The sequence below is a fragment of the Balaenoptera acutorostrata genome, chromosome 7 (assembly GCF_949987535.1).
Source record: "Balaenoptera acutorostrata chromosome 7, mBalAcu1.1, whole genome shotgun sequence".
Taxonomy (NCBI): Eukaryota; Metazoa; Chordata; class Mammalia; order Artiodactyla; family Balaenopteridae; genus Balaenoptera; species Balaenoptera acutorostrata.
In genome coordinates, this window is record NC_080070.1 from 43,910,807 (window position 1) to 43,931,256 (window position 20,450).

Here is a 20,450-nt window from a genome sequence, read left to right on the forward strand (position 1 = left end):
ATCCGTAAAATTGTTCCCTGTACAGAAAAAGAGGAGGTGCTTTTGAACTTCATTACATTCTTTTTTTTTTTTGTATATATAGATTTATTTATTTATTTTTGGCTGTGTTGGGTCTTCGTTTCTGTGCGAGGGCTTTCTCTAGTTGTGGCGAGCGGGGACCACTCTTCATCGCAGTGCGCGGGCCTCTCACTATCGCGGCCTCTCTTGTTGCGGAGCCCAGGCTCCAGACGTGCAGGCTCAGTAGTTGTGGCTCATGGGCCCAGTTGCTCCGTGGCATGTGGGATCTTCCCAGACCAGGGCTCGAACCTGTGTTCCCTGCATTGGCAGGCAGATTCTCAACCACTGTGCCACCAGGGAAGCCCCAAACTTCATTACGTTCTTGAACTGATCTTTATTTCACAGTACTGTGTCAGTACAAATACATTTTTACATTCAAAGTTAAAAAGGACATTAAGATATAGAAAAGTCTTGAAAACTCTTTCCTCTTACCTTTCCTCCCATGAGAGAGATTTTAAAATTCTGAATGAGAGAGTTGAAGACTTTTTCTCTTAAGATTTTGAATCATTGTAGTGTAATTAAAAGGTAGATTTTTTTTTTTGTGCAAAGAGCTTAAGATAGTATTGATATTGGCTCTGCTTTCAAAGCAATGCTTTCTGTACTTTTAAATCTAACCCAAAATTCTAATTAAGTAATGAGTTGTCAAAATGACTTTCAAATAAATGGTAGCACTATCGAGTATTCTGTTCATGCAGCATGTGCATTTAAATTCAGCATAATATAATTTCATTGATTTTTTAAAAGTAACTGGACTTTTTTTCCCTGTATGCAGATTTAATACCTTGAAAGAAAGTTGAATGTAGCAGAATTATGCTTATTCAGTTGTTGTGCTGATTTCTTTTAAAGCTTTAGTACTTACCCATTTCTAAAAAAATAGAAAGACGTGAAAATAAAAAATGACCATTTCTGAGAAGATTTGGCATCAGGCCATGAAAACTGATTTTTTAAAAATGGTGCCTGAAGGCCAGCTCTTCAGCTCAGCTTTATGGACACAACTAACATCTCTGGTTCTGCCCCCCTGGGTGATGATGCCCCCTCTGGTCTTCACTCTTGGTATATGCTTATTAACCAGAGTCCAGATTCAGAGGCCTCCCTCTTGCCCTAGAACATCCTCTTCCTAGGAAGTGCAATTTGGTTATACACTCCAAATCTATCATGAATTTGGCTTTTTCTAACAAAGACTATTTATGGCAGTCGTCCTCAAACTTGTCTGTACATTGTAAATAATTTGCGAAGCTTTGAAAATACTGAAACCTTTCCCCCACCTCCACAGATTGAGATTTAATCAGTCTAGGGTGTGTCCTAAGATTTGGAACTTTAAAAAAGGCCCAAGTGATATTTTAGAACCAGACCTCTCTGCCTTACGTCTGTATGTCTACCCTTCCCATGTCTCTGCCCAATCGAATTAGAAACGGTAAGCAAGTTTCTCTCACACAGTCTCCTTTATTAATAATGATTGACTCTTTCTACTTTATGAATAATGGAATGTAGTGTTGAGTAGACTCTCTAAGGAAAGAATTCTGTGTTTGGTTAGAGATGAGTGCCATGGTGGCTGTGGGCGGCAGGAGAGTGGCAGCATAGGTATGTATATGTATAAACCCTGATTTGAGTGCCAGTGAGAAATGGGGATATAGCAGCCAACAAACAAAAAACAAAAAGGAATAAAAAGAGACTAATTTAAAAATCACTTTGACATTTTAATATTAGTTGTGGAGAATCAGGTTTTTTTCTTTTTCATGGAATGTGCTTTCTTAATCAGTTTTCATTTCAAGATACAACTCAACTCAAATGTTACCTCCTCTGTGAAGCCTTCCCTGACTGCCTATCCTTTGGCTGAGTGAACTGCCCCTACTGTCCACACTCCTATAACCCCTAAATTCCACACATTTAACATGACTTTTTCTACTGAATTGTGTCCTGTCAGGCGGGACCTATGTCTTATTCCATTCCGAATCCACAGCACCATACCTAGTAAGTGGTAACACTTAATGATTTTTTAAATAAACCATACTTTATTCAACAATGCAGTCAATTCCATTGTAGATGGCACTAAAATTTATTTTTTTAAACTAAAAGAAATGGAAGATATGTATTCCAACTGTGGAGATGAAATAATAAGGAAACGCAGTATCTCCAGATTAGATTAATATCATATATAGGAGAAAAATGTCCTTGATAAACAGCTAAACAAAAATGAACCTCACAACATATCCTAGCTAGCTACCTTGATACATTCAGAAATGGCTGGTAACCAAATAACTACTGGGAAGCAATATGGCAAAGATGGATATGTCTGTCTCCAAAGGAAGGATTCTCTTTGGCCTAGTTTGGGTTGTGTGGCCCAGGATACTATGATGGCTGGTCCTGGGCACATTCACTGCTGGTCAGGAAGCAGGGAACTCTGATTAGGAATTTAGTTCAAGTCTGGGAGGAGGGGATTCCCAAAGGATGGGGAGAGACTCACGTTGTCACTAGATGAGGATGTTAGACAAAACAGATGACAGCAGTCATACAATTAATATTACCATAATTGAGACAACTAAATTAGAATCCTGGATCCATTCTTTACAAACTTTTTAAGGTAAGACATGTTTATTTATTTGAGAATCAGTCTTCTTACTTTTAAAAGGATATGCCTCCAAGGGTGGTAATTAAAAACAAGAGAAGTAGACAAATTCACAAACACAGCAGGAAATTTTAACATACCTGTCTTAGAAATTGATGTAATAAGCAGGCAAAAAGGTCAGTAAGGATATACATGATTTGAGTAATAAAGTAATCTTGATGTAATGGTCATATATAGAACAACTACACTGAACAAATGAAAAATACACATTCTATTCTAACATGTGGGACATTTTCAAGAACTGACAAAGCATGAACTCCAGGGAGGCATAAATTTTTTATCTATTTTTTTCACTGATGTAACCTAGAACAGTACCTGGCATATATGTGTGCTCAATATTTGTTGAATGAAAAAAATTGATGGTACGTGGGGCCAAATAGTGATTCTTAAAAAAAATTAATGATTAAAACCCCTTAATGTGAGAAATCAATACAAAATTTTAAAAAGTTTTAAATACTCCATGAATCAAAGAAGAATCTTACGATGAAAATTTGAGGAAAAAAATAGAACAATGGTATACTACAAACTACTTGAGGGATATAATTAAAGCAAATATAGAAATTTGCTTTTTTCCTATTTAGTCTAAAATGCACATATTAAACTAAAAATGAATTCAAATGTCAATATCAGGAATATAGACAAAGAACAACAGAATACTCCCTCCCCAAACTGAAGGAAATAACAAGCAGAACTTGATGAAGTAGAAAACAACGATATCAAAGCCAAAGTTGGTTATTTGAAATAATTCATAACTGAGAGAAAATAAGAAGTCATAAAAATTAGGAATGGCAAATTACGGAAGCTACAGAGAGTAAGTGGGGGAGATGTTATGCAAAACTTTGTCAATAAATTTGAACACTTAGATAAATGGTTAAATTCCTAGAAAAATACAACTAATCCAAAAAGAAATAGAACTTAGGAATAATCTTATCCCTAGCAAAGAAATTGAATTAGTAATATTTTAAGATCTCCCCTCAAAGAAAACAACAAATCCAGAGAGTTTTGCAGACCTCTTCTGCTAAACATTCAAGATACCGATTATATCAATTTTGTACAAACACCCAGAGAATAGGAAATAAGAGAACTCCAGTTTTTTGGCAACTGTAACATTAAACAACAAGAGCAGAGTAGGATTAATGCAGTATAGGAAAATTACAGGTCCATTACATTCATGAACAAAGATGTAAACAAGAACCAAGAATGAATTGAACATAAGTTGTAAAAATACTAGTTTAGGGCTTCCCTGGTGGCGCAGTGGTTGAGAGTCTGCCTGCCAATGCAGGGGACACGGGTTCGAGCCCTGGTCTGGGAAGATCCCACATGCCGCGGAGCAACTAGGCCCGTGAGCCACAATTACTGAGCCTGCGCGTCTGGAGCCTGTGCTCCGCAACAAGAGAGGCCGCGATAGTGAGAGGCCCGCGCATCGCGATGAAGAGTAGCCCCCGCTTGCCGCAACTGGAGAAAGCCCTTGCACGGAAACGAAGACCCAACACAGCCATAAATAAATAAATAAATAAATTAAAAAAAAAAAATACTAGTTTACCTCAAATTGACCTATATTTTAATCAACATACCAATAGGGCTTTTTATAGAGCTTGATAAGCTGAATGTAAAATTTTTATGGATGAATAATCAAGACAAATCTGAAGAAGGACATGAAAGGACATTTTTTCCTATCATCTAGAAAGATTTATCACAACAGCAGTAAAAGTATCAGCACAGGGATATGGAAATTGACTAATAGAATAATAGCTCAAAATAAACGTGCATATATTTAATAAATGAAGCTGACAATTGGTTATCTATATGGAAAACAATAAATTGTTTCCCTACCACACATCATACATAAAAATAAAATTCCAGATAGATGAAGACCTAAGTATGAGAGATAATACTGTAAAATCTAGAATACAATATAGGATAATATCTTTATGTCGTCAAGGAGAATTTCCTCAAAGAAGGACTTCCTAAAATCCCCAAACAATAACTTTTTTAAAAAAATTTTATTTATTTTTCATTGCATTGGGTCTTTGTTGCCTTGTGCGGGCTTTCTCTAGTTGCGGCGAGCAGGGACTACTCTTCATTGTGGTGCACGGTCTTCTCATTGCGGTGGCTTCTCTTGTTGCAGAGCATGGGCTCTAGGCGTGTGGGCTTCAGTAGTTGCAGCGTGTGGGCTCTAGGGTGCGCGGGCTTCAGTAGTTGTGGCACACGAGCTTAGTTGCTCCATGGCACGTGGGATCTTCCCGGACCAGGGCTTGAACCCATGTCCCCTGCATTGGCAGGTGAATTCTTAACCACTGTGCCAACAGGGAAGTCCAAAACACTGACTGTAAAGGAGTGATCAATTCACTATGTTATGGTTAATAACTTCTATTCACTAAAAGACATGAAGAGAGTGAAGCAAGCCATGATGTGTAGAAGATATATGCAACTTGTCTACCTGACAAAAGATTAGTATACAGAATAAAGAACTCCTACAAAGAGTAAAAATAATGAAAAGAAAAATTGGCCAAAAACCTGGCATTTCCTGAAAAAGAAATGCAAATGGCTCATAATCTTTAAAAAAATCCAACCTATTCATAATCAGGGAAATGCAAAATGCAACCACAATTAAAACATTTATAACTTGCAACATTGGTTAAAATTTTAAAGTACTAGGAAAAGGGTGGGACAACACGAAGTCTTCTTCCTTCCCAGTAGAGGGTAATTATTTTGGAAATAAATGGCATTTCCTGATAAATCTGAGATTATACATACTAAGACCCGACTTCTCCATGCCTTAGATTTATACCCCAGAAAAATTCCTACACGTGCATCAGGATACATGCCTAAGAAGTTTACTGCCAAGTGTTCATAACAGCAGAAAATCAGGAAATCACTTGCACATGTGTCTGGAGTAAATAGAATGGATAAAGACATTGAGGTATAGTCATCCAGCAGTGTCCTATTGAATATGTAAAACTAAAACAGCTGTAGGCAACAACATGGATGACTCCTGGGGAAATATTGTTAAGCCAAAAAAAAAAAAAACTAATTCGCAGAAGAATGCATGTGATGTGAGTTCATTTAGAGAAAGTTCAATAACATGTAAAGTTAAACAACACATTTTTAAGGGATTAAAACATGGTAAAATATGAAGAAAAACAAGTAAATTATAAGTAAAATTAGATTAGTGACTGTCTCTCAGAGAATGGAAGGCACAAAGGGGTCTTCAAAGTTGAAGTGTATGTGTTCTTCTTTAAAATTGGGTAGTCGGTACATGGATGTGATTTTACTATAATTATTTATACTTTATGCATATTTTATAATTATTCTTCAACAAATATTCAATATTGAAAAAACAAATAGACACTCTCAGATACTAATACACATGAAAAGGAGAGCCCACCATAGGTGTGGCAGGTGGTTGAGAGAAAATCCTCAATTTCTCTGGCAATCACAATTTGTAAATAGTATTTCCCTTGGTGCCTGGCACACCATTGGCCCTCAGTTCAATATGAAGGGAACAGAGGGAGGAGGGAAACAGGTGTCTCATTTAAAAGGCCAGCAGCAACCATTTAGGATGATAAAATCTGTGACTGAACTCAGGTCCAGCTGCTCACCACTCAAAAATCAATACCCCAGAGGCAGTTGGTGGTGGAAAGGAAAGTTGCTTTTAATCAGAAAGCCAGTGATCTGGGAAGAAGGCAGACCTGTGTCCCCCAAAACCAACTCTGAAGATTCTGCTCGGTCATGAAAGTTTTAAAGGGAAAAGGGGAAGGAATCTCAGTTAATCATTGAGATACGGGGTCAGAGGAGTTGCCACTCCACCCCCCACCCGTTGTGTGCAGGCTCCTCGACTTCTTGTGATCTTCCTCTAGATGTTATCTTGTTCAAACAGTTTGTTCACACAGTTTGTTCGCAAGATTACTGAAGGTGAAGCTAGGGAAGAGATCTGGTCATCTGTTAATTACTTATTCTTCATTCCTACTTTTTTGATCTATGGAAAGAACCAACAGGCTAGGCAACGTATTATGTGATCAGAAAATTTGAAAAGTGTGCTAGGGCCGGAGATGAGCAGAGCACAGGAGTGCCTGAAACCAAGTTTAGTTACAATATAGCTTTGCTAAAGTGACAAGGCAGACAGTAACACAATCATAGTAGGGGACTTTAACACCCCACATTCACCAATAGACAGATCATCCAAAATGAAAATAAATAAGGAAACACAAGCTTTAAATGATACATTAAACAAGGTGGACTTAATTGATATCTATAGGACATTCCATCCAAAAACAACAGAATACAGTTTCTTCTCAAGTGCTCATGGAACATTCTCCAGGGTAGATCAGATCTTGGGTCACAAATCAAGCGTTGGTAAATTTAAGAAAATAGAACTCGTATCAAGTATCTTTTCCGACCAGAACGCTATGAGATTAGATATCAATTACAGGAAAAAACTGTAAAAAATACAAACACATGGAGGCTAAACAATACACTACTAGATAACCAAGAGAGCACTGAAGAAATCAGAGGAAATCAAAAAATGCCTAGAAACAAATGACAATGAAAACACGATGACCCAAAACCTATGGGATGCAGCAAAAGCAGTTCTAAGAGGGAAGTTTATAGCAATACAATCCTACATCAAGAAACAAGAAACATCTCAAACAAACGACCTAACCTTACACCTAAAGCAATTAGAGAAAAAAGAACAAAAAACCCCCAAAGTTAGCAGAAGGAAAGAAATGATAAAGATCAGATCAGAAATAAATGAAGAAGAAATGAAGGAAACAATAGCAAAGATCAATAAAACTAAAAGCTGGTTCTTTGAAAAGATAAACAAAATTGATAAACCACTAGCCAGACTCATCAAGAAAAAAAGGGAGAAGACTCAAATCAACAGAATTAGAAATGAAAAAGGAGAAGTAACAACTGACCCTGCAGAAATACAAAGAATCGTGAGGGATTAATACAAGCAACTATATGCCAAATGGAAAAATTCTTAGAAAAGCACAACCTTCTGAGACTGAACCAGGAAGAAATAGAACATATAAACAGACCAATCACAAGCACTGAAACTGTGATTAGAAATCTTCCAACAGACAAAAGCGCAGGACAGATGGAGTCACAGGTGAATTCTATCAAACATTTAGAGGAGAGCTAACACCGATCCTTCTCAAACTTCCAAAATATAGCAGAAGGAGGAACACTCCCCAACTCGTTCTACGAGGCCACCATCACCCTGATACCAAAACCAGAAAAAGATGTCACAAAAAAATAAAACTATAGACCAATATCACTGATGAACATAGATGCAAAAATCCTCAACAAAATACTAGCAAACAGAATCCAACAGCACATTAAAAGGATCATACACCATGATCCAGTGGGGTTTATCCCAGGAATGCAAGGATTCTTCAATATACACAAATCAAACAATGTGATACACCACATTAACAAATTGAAGGATAAAAACCATATGATAATGTTAATAGATGCAGAAAAAGCTTTTGACAGAATTCAACACTGATATATGATAAAAACTCTCCAGAAAGTAGGCATAGAGGGAACTTACCTCAACATAATAAAGGCCATATATGACAAACCCACAGCCAACATCATTCTCAATGTTGAAAAACTGAAACCATTTCCTCTAAAATCAGGAACAAGACAAGGATGCCCACTCTCACCACTATTATTCAACATAGTTCTGGAAGTCCTAGCCACGGCAATCAGAGAAGAAAAAGAAATAAAAGGAATCCAAATTGGAAAAGAAGAAGTAAAGCTGGCACTCTTTGCAGATGATATGATACTATACATAGAGAATCCTAAAGATGCCACCAGAAAACTACTAGAGCTAATCAATGAATTTGGCAAAGTAGCAGGATACAAAATTAATGCACAGAAATCCCTTGCATTCCTATACACTAATGATGAAAAATCTGAAAGAAATGAAGGAAACACCCCCATTTACCATTGCAACAAAAAGAATAAAATACCTAGAAATAAACCTACCTAAGGAGACAAAAGACCTGTATGCAGAAAACTGTAAGACACTGATGAAAGACATTAAAGATGATACAGACAGAGAGATATACCATGTTCTTGGATTGGAAGAATCAATATTGTGAAAATGACTATACCCAAAGCAATCTACAGATTCAATGCAATCCCTATCAAACTACCAATGGCATTTTTCACAGAAGTAGAACAAAAAATTTTACAATTTGTATGGAAACACAAAAGACCCTGAATAGCCAAAGCAATTTTGAGAAAGAAAAACGGAGCTGGAGTAATCAGGCTTCCTGACTTCAGACTATACTGCAAAGTCTACAGTAATCAAGACAGTATGGGACTGGCACAAAAACAGAAACATAGATCAATTGAACAGGATAGAAAGCCCAGAGATAAACCCACACACATATGGTCACCTTATCTTTAAAGGAGGCAAGAATATACAATGGAGAAAAGACAGCCTCTTCAATAAGTGGTGCTGGGAAAATTGGACAGCTACATGGAAAAGAATGAAATTAGAACACTTCTTAACACCATACACAAAAATAAACTCAAAATGGATTAAAGACTTAAATGTAAGGCCAGACACTATCAAACTCTTAGAGGTAAACATAGGAAGAACACTCTTTGACATAAATTACAGCAAGATCCTTTTTGACCCACCTCCTAGAGAAATGGAAATAAAACGAAAAATAAACATGTGGAACCTAATGAAACTTAAAAGCTTTTGCACAGCAAAGGAAACAAGATGAAACAGACAACCCTCAGAATGGGAGAAAATATTTGCATACGAAGCTAATGACAAAGGATTAATCTCCAAAATATACAAGCAGCTCATGCAGCTCAATATCAAAAATACAAACACCCCAATCCAAAAGTGGGCAGAAGATCTAAATAGACATTTCTCCAAAGAAGATATTTAGATTGCCAACAAACACATGAAAGGATGCTCAACATCACTAATCATTAGAGAAATGCAAATCAAAATTACAATGAGGTATCACCTCACACCAGTCAGAATGGCCATTATCAAAAAATCTACAAACAATAAATGCTGGAGAGGGTGTGGAGAAAAGGGAACCCTCTTGCACTGTTGGTGGGAATGTAAATTGATTCAGCCACTATGGAGGACAGCATGGAGGTTCCTTAAAAAACTAAAAATAGGACTACCATACGACCCAGCAATCCCACTACTGGGCATATACCCTGATACATAATTCAAGAAGAGTCATGTACCACAATGTTCATTGCAACAGTATTTACAATAGCCAGGACATGGAAGCCACCTAAGTGTCCATCGACAGATGAATGGATAAAGAAGATGTGGCACATATATACAATGGAATATTACTCAGCCACATAAAGAAACGAAATTGAGTTATTTGTAGTGAGGTGGATGGACCTAGAGTCTGTCATACAGAGTGAAGTAAGTCAGAAAGAGAAAAACAAATACCGTATACTGACACATATATATGGAATCTAAAAAAAAAATAAAAAGACGTAGAGAATGGGTTTGAGGACGTGGGGAGGGGGAAGGGTAAGCTGGGACGAAGTGAGAGAGTGGCGTGGACACATATACACTACCAGATGTAAAATAGATAGCTAGTGGGAAGCAGCCACATAGCACAGGGAGATCAGCTTGGTGCTTTGTGACCACCTAGAGGGGTGGGATAAGGAGGGCAGGAAGGAGACGCAAGAGGGAGGGGATACGGGGGTATATGCATACGTATAGCTGATTCACTTTGTTATAAAGCAGAAACTAACACAACATTGTAAAGCAGTTATACTCCAATAAGGATGTTAAAAAAAAATCATATAAAAAAAAAGTGACAAAGCAAAAGGGGTTTCCTGCTGAGGGTGGTTACAGTATCTGTGAAACAACTGCATCAGACAGTGGGTCTGTGACTCTACTGTCCTAATCCTTAACTGCTTAAGCCTACTTTTTTTGACTCAGGGAGGTGTGGGAGATTTCAGCTTATTTACAAACGAGACAGGAGACATGGAGCGGTCTTTGTATTGTACTTGAGGGGGCTGGGGGCGCAGGGTTCTGCTGGGTTCCAAAACCACAGGCTGTTAGAAGAAAGTGTTTGCTGGCAAGGTTGAAGTCAACATCTTTTTATAAATGGAGAAGCTGAGGCTGTGAGAGGGAAAGTGACCTGCCCATGTTCTGGCTAGTACTCAGTAGTAAAGCTGGAATTAGAAAGTTGCTCCCCGGGGCCTAGCCCAAGGCACCCCATTCATCTTCGTGTGGTAGGAAGAACATGGCCTTGGCCTTGGGAACGCAGTTAATGGGGCTGGAATCCAGACTCTGACACTCAGCTCTACAAGTACCGAGTCAGTTACATCTGGAAAGCCCAGTTTCCCCCTGGGTAAAATGGGGATAAGAAATAATGCCAGTCTCACATGGCTGTTATGTAGATTACATGAGGTATCGTATGTAAAAGTTTTGTAGTCAGAGTGTCATAAATGCCAGTTCCCTCCTTTACCTCCTACCCATGATGGCAGTGGATGAGGAGGCTGAAAAGACGTGGCTTCGTCGGACCCCCACACCCAGGCAGGAAGGCACCACGCTGGAGAGTGAAAGAGACTCGTGTGTGCACGGGCACCCACAAGGGCACATCGGGGTTTCTAGTTAAGTGTGTCTTGGTGCCCCTTGCTTCGTGTTTTTGATACTCATACAGAATTTATTTCTAGTTCCAGGTGACTAAACATTCGCTTTGCATTTGTGCAAATGGTTGTTGTGGTTCCCTGTTTACTCCAGACACAAAGACCTTTTGTTATCACCAGAAGATCCCTATGGTAACAGAAGAATCATGCTGAGCAAAGATTTCTGCCAAGAGTCAATTTCCTGAAATCAGGAGGCCTTATCATTCATAGTCTGTGTGCAAAGCTTTTTTTTTTTTAATGAATGATAGCCTCCTTTATTGATTTCTCCCTTCACCCAGCCTCCCATTGCTTGCCGTTTCCCCCTGACTTCTGGAATCTTACCCTGGGTGGTAAAGAATTGGCGAGACATTCCCTACCCAAGGAGGTGCTGTGCAAAGCCAACTCACCCCAGCACTGGGACCTTTTAGCTTGGCTGGGAGCAGAGGTGTGGCAGGCTGGGGGGCTTTGTGGTGCCCCCAAAGGGCCACTGGGAGGTTGGCTGAAGGTCCTCAGTAAATGTTTACTTGAGGCAGATCTGGGTCACATTTTAGCTATGTGATCTCAGGCAAACTAATTAACTTCTGAGTATCTGGAGAATATTCTACATGGCAGAAATTGTAGGATTTAGTTTCATTTTTTGTTGCAGTTTAACATACATATATTGAGTACCTGCTGTATGCCAGGCACTGGGAAATCATCATAGAATAAATAAGTCACGCTCCCTGCTATCAAGGAGAGCCAGAATTAAGTTCAGGGACGTACAAGTTTTATCCCAAGCACACTGGTTAGGAGCACATGTGCTGCTGAGGGTCAGAGCAGGGCATGCAGCCTGGCTTTGCCATTCTCTGGAAAAGGCTAAGGGATCTTAGGGAACACATTAACCTTTGTAAATTTGTGTTTTCAGGTCTGTAAAATAGGAATAATGATTCTTCATAGCCTGGGTGTGACATTTAAATGAGATCTAATTTTTGTGACCAAGTTACTGCCATCTCTCTGTGCTCAATCTTCCATTTCACATAAGAATAAAAATGATAATAGGGATCTCGTTCCACCTGCTGTTGTTTCACCTCGCTGGCCTTTCAATCACACCAGCATCTTCTTTCATCTTCTTTCCTATTGCTGTTCTCTCCCCCTCACCCTGAACTCAGCAGGCAGCTCTTTTCCTTTAAGCCCCCTGGACATGGCTGGCCAGACACCAGAGCCTCCACATCACACACTTCCCCTGAGGTCTGGGGTGAAAGGAGGGCCTGGGTGGTGGTGCTGCCATTGTGCTCCCATTAAGACCTCGGGAAATGTTTCGCTGGCTAGGCTTCCTCCCTTGGCCCTGCCCTCTGCCGGGCTGCTGGACGCTGTCCTTGCTCTGTTTCACTCTGCTTCCTCCTCTGGTCAACAGCCCCCCACTTCCAGCCACTAGTGAGCCCCCTCTGGTCAAGTCCTAAGTTCTCCTTCATTACGCAGAGCAATTTATCTCCTCATTGCCTAACCCTTTTTTAAAAAAATTGCGGTAAGAACACTTAACATGAGATCTGCCTTCCTAACAAATTTTAAGAGTACAGTAGAGTATTGTTAACAGGAGGCACAATGTTGTACAGCAGATCTCTAGAACTTTTTCATCTTGCTTAAGTGAAACTTTATACCTGTTGGTTAGTAATTCCCTATCTCCCCCTCCCACAAGCCCGTGGCAACCACCATTCTATTCTTTGCTTCTAAGAGTTTGACTATTTTAGATACCTGATATAAGTGGAATCATGCAGTATTGGGCCTGTGACTGATTTATTTCACTTAGCATAATGTCTTCAAGGTCCATCCATGTTGTCACATATAGCAGGATTTCCTCCTTTTTAAAAAGACCGAATAATATTCCATGGAATGTATATACCACATTTTCTAAATCCATTCATTTGTTGATAGACATTTAGGTTGTTTCCACAAGTTGGTTATTATGAATGCAGTGAACATGGCAGTGCTAATATCTCTTTGAGATCCTGATTTCAATTCTTTTCTCTAACCTTCTTATCTAGGTTATCTATTCCCAGGGGGCTTCTCATTCATAACCAGACATTTCTGTTAGGTTATTTTTCCCAACCAGAGGATCAGGAATCTCTTTGAAAAGAATTCCCTATCAAGCTTAAATAGCAGACACCTTAAAAACATTCTCCCTCTGGGACTTCCTTGGTGGCACAGTGGCTAAGAGTCCGCCTGCCAGTGCAGGGGACACGGGTTCAATCCCTGGTCCGGGAAAATCCCACATGCCGCAGAGCAACTAAGCCCGTGCACCACAACTACTGAAGCCTACATGCCCTAGAGCCCATGCTCTGAAACAAGAGAAGCCACCACAATGAGAAGCCCGCACAGTGCAACCAAGAGTAGCCCCCGCTCGCTGCAACTAGAGAAAGCCCATGAGCAGCAACGAAGACCCGACGCAGCCAAAAATAAATAAATAAAATAAAATAAATAAATTTATTTTAAAAAAATTCTCCTTCCATTTCCCTTCCCTTAATCATAGTGCCGAGCACAGATGAGCAAGTCAGGGTGGAACTGATCACTAACCATTCTTAATACTGAAAACCTCTGAGGTTTTCTTTTTGTGCTTTTCCTCCCAGATATCTCCCCAACCCCTCCAGAATAATTTTTTGCTGTTCCTCTTTGCTGTTCACTGAGAGTAGGAATAATTCATCCAAACGTAAGGAGAGGGAAAAAAAGCTTTGTGGGGGGGAAGGGAGGAGGAAATCAATCTCCTGTCAAAATAGTCTGGCTCCCACATCTGCCCCTTTCACTCAGCCTTTGCTTAAAGTGGGCCTGGCTGGTTGAGACGGGATGGGCCAGGAGCTCTGCTCAGCACAGCATCTGTCACTCCCTGCAGAGCTAGGAATGCCTTCTGAGCTGAACAGGAAAATGACTAAGTGATGACAGAGAAATGGCTGCCAATTCCAAGTAGAATTGCCACCTCGGAGAACGCACAGCATTGTCTTTTCACATGGTATTTTCACAACGACCTTGCACTCCCTGCAGAGGCTTATGATCTGAAGATTTGATTCCTGTCCAAATGCCCAGGCATCCACTGACTCCTAGAGTTGTAGAGTTTTATGCTGGGAAAAATCCTTTTGAGTGAAAGGCAAAGTTATAAGCTGTGAAATTGGTTTTGGAAGTGTTACCGAACCAAACCTGGGTCCACTTGCTGGCATAATACAGCCAATCTACTGACACTGGGTTGTGGTGAAAGAAAGTGCAGCATTTATCATAAGGTGCCAGATGAGAAGTCCAGGACAACTCATGCTCAAAAGACCCGAACTCCTCGAGGGGTTTCAGGGAGGTATTTTTAAAGGCAAAGTGAGGGAGGGGAGTTGCAGGGTATGTGATCAGCTTGTGCACAGTTGTCTAATTGGTTGGTGGTGAGGTAACAGGGTGGTGTCACAGGGGTTAAGTTCTCAGTCCTCAGGTACCAGTAGGCCTGGGGTCTCTGTGCTCCATGATTTTCAAGTGGTTTACTTCTTCCATTTGGCAGAGGTTTTAGCATCTGTAAAACAACTCAGGAAATGTACATCAGATACTGTTATCTAGGTACTTCAGAGAGGAACTAAAGCAGAGGATATGGGGGAGGGGTCTGCCCCAGGAAGGCCCCATAGGATCCTGCTTGGTCATAGGATAGGAAATTCCTAAGGAAAGTTTCAAGAATTCCAAGGTTTCTGAGTGAATGCTGAGGAAAGAACACTGGACTTATTCTAGAAGACTTAAGTGTTAGTTTCCACTTTGACACTAACATTTTGTGTGTTATTGGGCAAATTACTTCTCTGAACTTTTTCTCACCTATAAAATGAGGATGTTGAATGGGAACAGTAATTTTCAAATTGTGTTCCTAGGGTCCTATGTGTCAATAAGTTGGGGAAATGCTGGAATAAATGACTTAGAATACTTTAGTAATGACCTTCTCAGAACCTTTAATATGCCAATATGCACAGTGACTTTCCAGGACAAGGATAACCTGCAAGTTCTCATAAGCAATTAAAAGCCCATTAGTGGAGGAGGTGGCAGTCAAGCCACTTATGACTTTATTGGTACTAAATGAAACTTGTTCTGGACATTTAGCTACACAGTTCAAGAAGGTGGAGAGAAGCTAGAGGAGTGTAAAGAAGAGCAGCACAAGTCCTGAAGGTAAAGAAAGTGAGTCCCATGAGAATAAAAATCAATAGAAATGAGGATGTGAAGTTAGAAGGAGAGATGGATAAAAGGCAATTTGACTGATATTCACTTATATGAAAGGCTTTAATGAAGAGTTGGAGGTCATGGAGGGCTAATTAAAGGTAGAATGACTTGAAGTTTAATAAGAAAAAAATCTTACATGTTTGCTCAGTTCCATGTTTGCTCTTCATGCCTTTGTGTAGCTCATGATTTCCACCTGGTATCATTTTCCTTCTACAGGAAGGACTTCCTTCACATTTCCTGTGGTGCAGGTCTGCTAGTGATGTATTCTTTCAGCTTTTGTATGACCGAAATGGTCTTTATTTTGCCTTTGTTTTGAAATATAGTTTTACAGAGTGAAGAATTCTAGGTAGACAGTTTTTTCTTTCAGTACTTTAAAGATGTTGCTCCACCGTCTTCCTGCTTTCAGCACCTCCAAGAAGAAATCTGCTGTAATTCTTATTTTTCTTCCTCCATATGTAATATGTCAGTATTCTCTGGATGCTTTTAAAATTTGCCCTTTCTCACTTGCTTCTTAGCAATTTGATTGGGATGGGTCTTGGTATAGTTTTCTTCATGTTTCTTGACCTTGGGCTTCATTGAGCTTTCTTTGATCCATGGGTTTATAGTAGTCATCAAATTTGGAGAATTTTAAGCCATTAGTTCTTCAAATAAATTTTCTGTTCGTACCCCTTTCTCTGTTGTCTCTTTTGGAGACTCCAGCTACTTACATTTTAGGCTGCCTGTAATTGTCCTGCAGCTTACCGATTTTTTTGGGGGGAGGGAGGGATTCTTTTTACTCTCTGTGTTTCATTTCAGGTGGTTTCTATTGCTGTGCCTTTAAGTTCACTAATCTTCCCCCCTGAAATGTCTAATCTACTGCGAATACCATTCAGTGTACTTTACATCTTAGACATTATAGTTTTCATGCCCTGAATTTCTATGTGGGTCTTTAAAAAATATTTCCATGTCTCTCCAGAACTTTTGAGCATATTGGGTGAAATACATTTTAATAAATGATTTAATGTCCTTCTCTGCTTGTTCTACTATCTATGTTAGTTTGGGGTCAGTTTCTATTGATAGATTAATCTTCTCATGATTTCTTGTTTCTTTGCATATCTGAAAATCTTTGATTATGCCAAACATTGTGAATTTTATCCTGTTTGGTGCTGATTATTTTTATATTCCTATAAATATCCTTGAACTTTGTTCTGTGATACAATTAAGTTACTTTGAAACAGATCTTATATGTCTTGCTTTTATAGTTTTTTTAGGTGGTTCAGAGCTGTGCTCAGTCTAGGACCATTTATTCTCTACTACACGATTTTCCTGGGTACTCTACCCAATGTGTATGAATTATGTGTTTTTCTCTCTGGCTCGTAGAAACAGTCACTCTTCACAGTCCTGTGTGAGCACTGGGTGCTGTTCTCTAATCCTTCAAGATGGTTTGCCCCCAGCACTGGATAGGTTCCTTAAGTGCATGTGCTGATCAGTACTGTGCTGAATATCCAGGGAACCTCTACAGATCACCCTCTGGGCAATTCTCTCCTTTTTGGTACTCTGTCTTGCAAGCTCAAGCCCCCTTTACCTCCCCAGACTCTCAATTCAGGGAGTCCATGATCCTCTTTTTGGCTTCCCCCTTCATAGGCTGCAGACTGTAAACTCTCTCAGGGCTATAATCTGAGGCAATTCTAGGGCTCACCTCATTAGTTAGCTATCTCTGGGATCACTGTCCTTCGTTGCCTAATATCCAGTGACTTAAAAATCTTTTTTTCATATATTTTGTCTTTGTTGTTATTTCAGTAGGAGGGTAAATCCAGTTCCTTTTACTCTATCTCAGGTAGAATCAAAAGTCTTTAACTTAAAATTGTAGCAGAAAATTGTAGCAGAATATAAGCAAGTGTTTTTTTCTATCACTATTAGGAAAAAAATCATAGAGATAGGAGACTCAGGGATATTTTGGAGTCCTCGTCTTAGAGGCCTTAATAAAGAGGACAGAATGTGAGGGCAATCTGACTGTGACATCTGTCACCCCGTTGATCATGAGGGTTGATTTGGCTGATCTGTCTGGCTAGGCAGGTGTCCCCTTCCTCCCTCAGTGCTCCACAGGCATCCCTCCCAAAGCTGTACACTTAGTTGAAGAGGACAACCTTCACTTATAGAGGAGAACCAGCCTTTAGTCAAGGCTACATGAGTAGCTGCACTCCCCTGCTAGAACCTCCAATCAAGCTCTCCAGGTCCATTTGCAGGAAAACGTAGGGTAGTCAAACTTCCAAGATTGCAGACACATCCAAATGTGGTGCTGCATGTGGCAGTCTGCCTTTCTTTAAAAAATAAAATAAATGAAGTGGACAAATGGCATTAGTAATGGGTGATTATTTATTAAGATTTCTCTCTGATGTATGTGACAGAAAATAAATTCCAACCTTCAGCAAAAAGAGTCATTTATTGGCTTAATACTTTTCTGGGAAGTCCAAGGAGTTGGGCCAAGCACATCTGTCATTCAAGATATGAATGGCCATTCTAGATCCACATCTTTCCTTAACTCGAGGGCCAAAACAGAGAGAATAATCCTCTCCCCAGCAGAAGTCATCTGAATGGCCATTTAAGTCATGTGAACACTGCCAGATTAATTATTGTTTCTAGAGAAATGATTTAAATTACTCTCTGGTTGTTTAGTTTGGATCTTGTTTCTCAGCATCTCCACACTCCCCTCCAACCCTACCCATCCCCATGATTGACAGTTTTATTAGAATTACATGCAGTGGGGGAGGGAGGGAGTGGGTAGTCAAAATTTTACCCATGAAACATGAGAGAGCTATATGAGATGATCTTACAAGATTTCCACTTACTCTAAAAATTCATGATTGTAAGGATCAAAATGAGTATAGAAAGGATTTGAAAAATATCAATTATAGGGCTTCAGACAACACACTGTAAATTGATTCCCTTCTTAGGAAGCATTTCTTAAGGTTTTATTTTTCTGAATTTTTTAAATTGACGTGTAGTTGATTTTCAATGTTGTGTTGATTTCTGCTGTACAGCAAAGTGACTCAGTTATACATATATATACCTTCTTTTTTATATTCTTTTCCATTGTGGTTTATCACAGGATATTGAATATAGTTCCCTGTGCCATACAGTAGGACCTTGTTGTTTATCCTGTTTTTCTGATTTTTTTAAGTATTGCGTGCTTATAACTGAAAATTTGCAAAACTGAGAAAATCTCACTGCCCAAAGAAGACCCCTGATAACATTTCAGCATATATCCAAATTGTTAAAGAACTTGATCGATTTGAATTAAAAGAAGGCATACCTGAATAAAGTCTGTTGCTAAGTCTCTTGATATTTCATGCTTACAGAACAAGTTGAATACCAACTCTTGACATTTATGCTCCTAGTAACAGTGAGCAGATTTTTCAATTAATTATGGCATGTATGCACTTTTGAAAGTCTTATTCCTTTAATCACTTACTAGTTGCTGCTCTACATTGTGCGGATATTCAATAAAAATGCACATCATTAATGTCCAGTCACTGCTGCTCTATCCTGCATTACAAAACTTCACTGTAATACACAGCTTATCTTGACATATTTCTGAAAGGTCTTTATATAAATAGGAATGGTACGGTATGGGTTGAATGGAACCCATGGTTAATTTTGTGCTCCTTCTACTCATTCATTCCTGCATTCATCATTCATTTACTCATTTATTCAACAACTTTTTATTGAATTCCTTCTATATTCCAGGCGCTTACAGGGTAGTAGAGAAATAAATGTGAACAAAACACACATGGTTCCTTTCCTCTCATAGTTGGAAGTTTAATGGGAGATATGGAAAAAAATAAGTCAATGAAATAATTACAAACTGTGATAAGCGCTATTAAGGAAGCAAACAGTGTTGAGATTTATAAAATTTAGACCAGACAAGGTTCTTCTCTCTTCAAACCATCCATAGCTCTGCATTGCTTATATAATGCAGCCCAACTCCTCAGCATGACATTCCAGGTTCTTTATAATATGGCCCCTACCTGATATTCCCAGCTTCCATTGCCTCCAACACTCAGACACATGTAAATATTCAGCACTCCCTGGACATGTATGTAATGCCAAGGAGCTCATATTTTGACTTGCTAATACTGATAAAGAACCTTCGAGTAGTTCCAAGTGAGGCAGTGACACGAGCTCATACAATGTATACTTTGGATGGTAACTTTGCAGAGTGGAGTGTGCAGGAGGACCTGGTCAGGTGGATGCATGGGGATCTGTTAGGAAACATCAGCAGGGCTTCAGCAACAGGATGGCATAACCTGAAGTGTCAGTGGGAGTGACAGATCTACAAGATACTGTAGTGGTCCATTCTCTAGGACCTGGCTGTGAGGGCCAGGAGAAGGAGATAGCAAATGACTCCCAGCCTCCTGGCCTTGAAGAGGTTGGCGAGCTGCCAGCTGAGGCAGTAAAAGTAGCAGTAAAATGGTGTCAAGGTAGTAATACTACTTTAATCAATATATAGATTCTTCCAGAGAAACTCAGAAATAATTTCTTCCTCTTGGGCTCATCAGAGTCTTACAAAAAAAGTACCCAGACTTCTTGCCGGTGGTGTTCTGACATCAAGAGACATGGCAAGAAACGTTATTTCATAAGCCTCTAACCTGGGGTCTCACAAGGGTGGTCTATAGGCTGAATCTGTCTTACAGACCAATGAGCTGTCTTTTTAAAACATAGGAAGTTCCCCCCTGAAATTTCTGATTTCCAGCTTCTCTTTATTAAAAATGAGATCTGCTAAAATGTTCATGACACCAATTGGCTGGAACTGAGGGGTAACTCTCTCCTTCCAAAGACGTCTGCCCCTCAAGTTCACCAGGGGCCCCTCCACTCCCTAATGTCCATCTGGACAGCAGATTGAGAAGTCCTCTGTGACTGTTCTGTATCAGGGCTCTTGTGC